Genomic DNA, 7,219 nt, shown 5'->3' with positions numbered 1-7,219 from the left:
TGAAAAGAAATATTTCTCCCTATTTGGTTCATACAACTGACCCTTAAAACGGATTCCCTTCTTTGGAAGCCTTCAGAGGTTGAATTTTCTCGGTCATCTCAATTCAAATACTTAGGAGTCTTGATTAAGCAATTCCCCACCAGCTTTTCCAATGTGTCTTATTTCACTGCTGTTTTAACTCATCAACATTTTATTTTTGTGTAGTGGATTCTCAGTGAAAATAGCTTCTAACTTACCTCACGTTTTGATTCTAAGCAATGTCAAGATTAAGCACGTATAATTCCTCTCCGAAACCTGCTATCACTAACGACATAAGATCAAAAAACCAACTAATTCAAATATATGCCCACCGCCTCTTGAAGTCGTCATTCACGTTCTCTGGAGGAGGCAATTATTTTTTTATCGTGCAATCTCCTGGGAGTACTTTTGTATATATCCTAGTCTGCAAAAGTGGAAATTGAAGGCTCTATGCTCTTCCTTTCCACGTAAATGCAAAACAGGTCTTCATTAAAGAGATTCCACTTCCCAAATGTCCTCAACAAATTTCAGTGTATTTGGACCTGGTTTGCAACTTGTCACCTTCTGTGGGCAACTGCTCACAATTCCTCCAGAATTAACAGATGAGGAATGAGTTAATTAATCTCCATATCATAACAATCTAATTGCACAAAAAGGGTTGCTGTCTTCTCAGATCATGCTCTTAGCCACACCATTAGATCAGTTTTTAGAAGCATGAATATGAAGTTAGTTTAGACAGAAGCTCCTTCTTGGAACCAACTTTGTTTATTCATATGTTAATTGGTTGCTGTAGAATCTTCTGTCTAATTGATCTCTACCAAGTCTGCTGATCCAGATTCTCCAGGTCTATGGTAGGTCTCCTTTGGAGGTGCAAGCAGAATAGGAAGGTGATGGGGCAAGGAGATCAAGCAGAGGAGGGGACCAAGATCAGAAGTGGTGGCACACTCCAAATCCTGACCTCATTCTCAGGCCTGATCCACCTTTCCAGGTCAATGCAAACTTGTGCCAGCAATCAAGCTGCCCCAGGTCCAAGTTGAGGCACAGTGGCTTCTGGGGTAGCCAGCTGCTGACAAATGTCTCCTTCCCCCAGGAGCCAAAACTCTGCAACAGTGCTACTGCATCACCATGCAGGGACTTAGATAAGATTGGGCCACAAGGATTTAATCCTAGGTATACTTACCTGACAGTAAGTCCTATTGAATTGAGTGGGACTTCCTTCTGAGTAGACATGAATAGGATTGGGCATACAGCATACAGACCCACTTTGGGAGCTAGGCAAGAGAAGTTTGAGCTCACCCAGGGAGCTTGTATGCCTGACCAGCAACCAAAGAAGACATGAAAGCAGGTCTTGAACCCTGACCGGACTTCAGAGCTACAGATGTGCAAAGAGCACCTCATGGAACACTGAGCATCCTGCAGTGTCACAGACAGGCACACCTGGCGGTTGATCGCAGCACATGGACTAGTGAGAAGAAGCAGGGCATGGTCCGGCCGTTGGGCTTGTTTGTGATACAGGAGCCCTATTGCAACAGCCCACCCATTTAGCCACACACACAAACCATGACCCTTGGCATCACTGCTGGCAACTGCCGCACAGCACAGCTGTCATTCTGTTGCCCATTCATCTCCTGTTTCTTGCACCCAGCATGGATAAATGCAAGTAAATTCAGTAAATATTTGTAAATCCTTGAGACATGAAAGTTGCTCATGGTTGTGAAAGCAGCGTGGTTACTTACTATCAGAAGTTTGAGGGGGGGAAATTATCTCTACTGTGCTGTGCAGTGGTAGCTGTGCGGAAGTAATTGCGGTGACGATGTCATTTACTTCCGGGTCAGTGGTGGGGTGGGGCTGGAGAAGAGGGTGTGGGGGGCAAAAATGGGCCGAGGGGCAGAAAACGGGGGGTTGCCCCAGGCGCAGGGATCCCCAGGAACGCCACTGCTTGTGCCTCACTGGGAGCCAGATATCTGTCAAAAAGAGAATACATCAAGCATTCAACTAAAAACCTCTAACCAGATTTCTAACCAGATTCTAAACAGATGCTAACCACATAGCATCTGGTTAAGATGCTATGAAACCTGCCTCCCCTCTAACCAACAATTTTGCATGGTAAGCCTAGCAGGGCCAGCTTTAAGCCAGTTGCACCACTTGATCCCAGGTGGGTCCTGCACCCAAAGGCCCCCCATGCTAGGGTAAAAATAAAAAAACAAAATTCATATTTTTACTAAATCATTTCACAGTCACTAAAACAAGTGATTATTTTTCAAGGATCATCTACACTTTTTGTTTGATTACTTGTGGGCTTACATGATTGCAATTTTATATTTTATTTAGGAAGGCATTTGGCTGACATTGTCGGCTGGCATTTTTAAGGAGATGGATGTGAATAGTTTGTGATCTTGGTTGTTCTGTTTTAATGTTTCTGATGTGTTTTTTATGCTTAAAATGTTTAGTATTGTTTTAATTTATTCGTAAGCTTTTAGTACGGTTAGTAAGTAAGGTTTTATTAGTAAGGTTTTATGTTGCGAGTTGCCTTGAATCCTGTTGAGCGTGGGAGAAAGGCGAGATATAAATTCTTCCAATAAATCAATAAATATTGAAATGTGCTTTAGATCCATTTGGTTCATTAACTCATATGCACTTTTTAGGCACACGATTTGTTTGCTTTCCATTCTACCATAGCGATAAAATGTCTATAATAAAATTTATTTTTACCTCTAAGGGCACAACCCAACCCTAGCAGAACTTAACGTGGCCCTGGACTCTCTTACCTCTGGCAAGGCACCTGGGAAAGACAGTATCCTTGCTGAAGTCCTAAAGTGCTGCAAAGAGATCATCGCCACTGAGCTGCATGAAATCCTCTGTCTCTGCTGGAGAGAAGGTGGAGTACCTCAAGACATGAGGGATGCAAACATCATCATGCTGTACAGGAACAAAGGTGACAGGGGTGACTGCAACAACTACCGCAGCATCTCTCTCCTTGTAGGAAAGCTGTTTGCCCGAGTTGCACTAAAGAGGCTCCAGGTACTTGCAAAGAGCATCTATCCAGAATTACATTGCGGATTCTGAGCCAACAGGTCCACCACTGATATGGTATTCTCCCTTAGACAACTGCAGGAGAAATGCAGGGAACAATGACAGCCACTCTTTATAGCCTTCATAGATCTCACGAAGGCTTTCGACCTGGTCAGCAGGGACAGCCTCTTCAAGATTCTCCCCAAGATCGGATGTCCACCCAGGCTCCTCAGCATCATCAGGTTTTTCCACGAGGACATGAAGGGCACTATAGTCTTTGATGGCTCCACATCAGACCCCTTTGACATCCGAAGTAGAGTGAAGCAGGGCTGTGTTCTTGTGCCAACCTTGTTTGGGATTTTCTTTGCTGTCCTGCTGAAGCTTGCCTTTGGAACTGCAACAGAAGGCATCTATTTCTGGACCAGATCAGATAGAAAGCTCTTCAACCTCTCCAGACTGAGAGCAAAGTCCAAAGTCCAGCTGAAATGTCTACATGACTTCATCTTTGCTGACATTGCAGCAGTCAACTCCTACTCTGCCAAAGATCTCCAGCAACTCATGAATCGTTTTAGCAAGGCCTGCCAAGACTGACAATCAGCCTGAAGAAAACACAGGTTATGGTTCAGATGTGGACTCACCTCCCTACATTACAATCTCTGCGCATGAACTGGAGCTAGTCCATGACTTTGTGTACCTTGGCTCAATGATCTCTGACACTCTTTCTCTTGATACCGAGCTAAACAAACGCATTGGTAAAGCAGCTACCACGTTTTCCAGACTCACAAAGAGAGTCTGGTCCAACAAGAAACGGACGGAACATACCAAGATCCAGGTCTACAGAGCTTGCGTCTTGAGTACACTTCTGTACTGCAGTGTGTCATGGACTCTTCACTCACAACAGGAGAGGAAACTGAATGCTTTCCACATGTGCTGCCTCCGACGCATCCTCGGTACCACCTGGTAGGACAAAGTTCCAAACAACACAGTCCTGGAACGTGCAGGAATACCTAACATGTATGCACTGCTGAAGCAGAGATGCCTGCGTTGGCTTGTTCATGTCGTGAGAATGGGCGATGGTCAGATCCCAAAGGATCTCCTCTATGGAGAACTCATGCAGGAAAGCGCCCTGCAGGTAGACCACAGCTGCGATACAAGGACATTTGCAAGAGGGATCCGAAGGCCTTAGGAATGGACCTCAACAGATGGGAAACCCTGGCCTCTGAGCGGCCCACTTGGAGGCAGGCTGTGCAGCATGGCCTCTCCCAGTTTGAAGAGACACTTGGCCAACAGACTGAGGCAAAGAGGCAAAGAAGGAAGGCCCACAGCCAGGGAGACAGACCAGGGACAGACTGCACTTGCTCCCAGTGTGGAAGGGATTGTCACTCCCGAATTGGCCTTTTCAGCCACACTAGATGCTGTTCCAGAACCACCATTCAGAGCCCGATACCAGAGTCTTTCGAGACTGAAGGTTGCCAACAAAAAAGGGCACAATCCTATCTTCAGCTGGAACAAGCAAGCTAAGAGGCTTGTGCTCTGTGCAGTGCAGGAGAGGTGCCCAAAGTGGCTCAGCCAGAGGTTAAGGGGAAACTTTTCCCCTTACCTCCAGGTAAGCTACCCTGGTTCTCATGAGGTGGCACAAGTCTGAGGAGAATGGAGCTGCTTGAAGCTGCTCCACTCTGCTCAGGGAACAGGGTTGGGATCCGGCATAACTGATGGGTCCCAGCCCCACCTCCCTCTCCCCACCCACCTGCCCCCGAGAGCTGTAATCTGTGTTCTGTGGCTTCCTCTGGTTCATTTTCAGTAAGTTTGCTTTTATCTTTTCACTGTGCCTGAGCGGCTGAGTCATGCAAGTTTTTCGCTGACCATTTTTGAAACATTTCAGGATGTCATGAACAGGATGTTTCATCAGCTCACGATGTACTTCGAGTCTGTCTCCCAGGGAGAGGCAATCAATGCCTTCACAACAATGGACTTTTTGACGCTCCTGGACGTGGCATTTAATGTCTGTTAAAAATTGGCAAGCTCTGTGTTGTGATTTAGAAGAAGGTGACAAGTCATTATCGGGGCAACCACAAACAAGCCGGTTCAATGCCAGGAAGAAGGCAGAGCAGCTTCCAGCACTATGGTCCACCTCTGTTACACTATCCACCTTAAGAACATAAGAACAGCCCTACTGGATCAGGCTATAGGCACATCTAGTCCAGCTTCCTGTATCTCACAGCGGCCCACCAAATACCCCAGGGAGCACACCAGATAACAAGAGACCTCATTCTGGTGCCCTCCCTTGCATCTGGCATTCTGACATAGCCCATTTCTAAAATCACCTTCTAGATCAGGGCCAAACGTAAGGCCCAGGGACCAGAAGCAGCCCTCAGAAGCTTTTTATCTGACGCTCGGGTTCTCAGCTGCTGAGCAATGCTGAGGTGTCACTGCTGAAAGGGTGGCCCACATGATAATTGGACACTCCAATATCTTGAAATATGATCAAGATTTGTGTATTTTCTCTTCTGTCATTTGCAACTAATGAGTTCCTACATGAGAACAGAATGCTCACTTCTGATGTTGACCTGTTTAATGACATCACTTCCTGCCTAATGACATCTGGCCCTCAGCAGGCATCATGAATGCTATTCAACCTGCTGTATGAAATGCGTTTGACATCCCTGTTCTAGATCAAGCTTTACCCATCATGGAAAACATTTAAGAATAAGTTCAGACAGCAGCTATGTCAGAGGACCCCCCACCTCCTCCTTCAGCCCCACTTCCATGACTGCTGACTTGCAGCAGTGGAGTGCTGGATGAAGAAGTGGGTCATCCCCACTGCCATGTTTGCTCACTTGCAGCAGTGGAGTGCTGGGTGAAGAAGTGGGTCATCCCCACTGCCATGTTTGCTCACTTGCAGCAGTGGAGTGCTGGGTGAAGAAGTGGGTCATCCCCACTGCCATGTTTGCTCACTTGCAGCAGTGGAGTGCTGGGTGAAGAAGTGGGTCATCCCCACTGCCATGTTTGCTCACTTGCAGCAGTAGAGTGCTGGATGAAGAAGTGGGTCATCCCCACTGCCATGTTTGCTCACTTGCAGCAGTGGAGTGCTGGATGAAGAAGTGGGTCATCCCCACTGCCATGTTTGCTCACTTGCAGCAGTGGAGTGCTGGATGAAGAAGTGGGTCATCCCCACTGCCATGTTTGCTCACTTGCAGCAGTGGAGTGCTGGGTGAAGAAGTGGGTCATCCCCACTGCCATGTTTGCTCACTTGCAGCAGTGGAGTGCTGGGTGAAGAAGTGGGTCATCCCCACTGCCATGTTTGCTCACTTGCAGCAGTGGAGTGCTGGGTGAAGAAGTGGGTCATCCCCACTGCCATGTTTGCTCACTTGCAGCAGTAGAGTGCTGGATGAAGAAGTGGGTCATCCCCACTGCCATGTTTGCTCACTTGCAGCAGTGGAGTGCTGGATGAAGAAGTGGGTCATCCCCACTGCCATGTTTGCTCACTTGCAGCAGTGGAGTGCTGGATGAAGAAGTGGGTCATCCCCACTGCCATGTTTGCTCACTTGCAGCAGTGGAGTGCTGGGTGAAGAGTTGGGTCATCGCCACCCCAGTTCTCTTCTTCCTCACACTTCTTTCTGTGTGGGAAGGACAGCAAGTCAGAAAATGGCAGGGACGGAGGCAAGGTGCCTCAAGCAGCCTGGCAGTGGGTCAATGGAGGTAGCATGCAGGTTGCAGGGTGTGAGGCGCCCCACCAGCCACTTTGCCACTTTCTCCAACCCACAGCCGCTTCATCCAGCCTCATGGGTGGCCTGAACCTGTTCATAGTTTTTGTCCCACTTCAAAACCCTGCAAAACGTGTCTAATCAGACTTGGTTGTGACTCAAAAGAAACGAATGTGTAAACCAGGTGTCACACCATTTTCAGCTGTCTGAAAATCTCTGGTTTGTTGTTGGCCGTAGTGAATCATGAAAAAAAAATCTAGATTTCCTGTTCTTAAATCTTCTGAGGCACACAGTGCAGGAGAAATACCCTAACATTTGCCATGTTGCTTCACAGGATTCATAATCAAAGTGATGGGAAATGCAATTTTCCAAGCAGTTGAGACTTAGCTTTGAATTGTAAGCATCTTAATTATCATGCAAAGACGGATGATTTTCGGGTTTGTTTTTTTTTAAAGCCCTTAACCAAGAGATAATCTTCTGTAGGG

Source organism: Tiliqua scincoides, chromosome 5, assembly GCF_035046505.1.
Source record: "Tiliqua scincoides isolate rTilSci1 chromosome 5, rTilSci1.hap2, whole genome shotgun sequence".
Lineage (NCBI taxonomy): Eukaryota > Metazoa > Chordata > Lepidosauria > Squamata > Scincidae > Tiliqua > Tiliqua scincoides.
The sequence above is the reverse complement of the archived record's forward strand: the minus strand, read 5'-3'. Positions refer to the sequence as shown.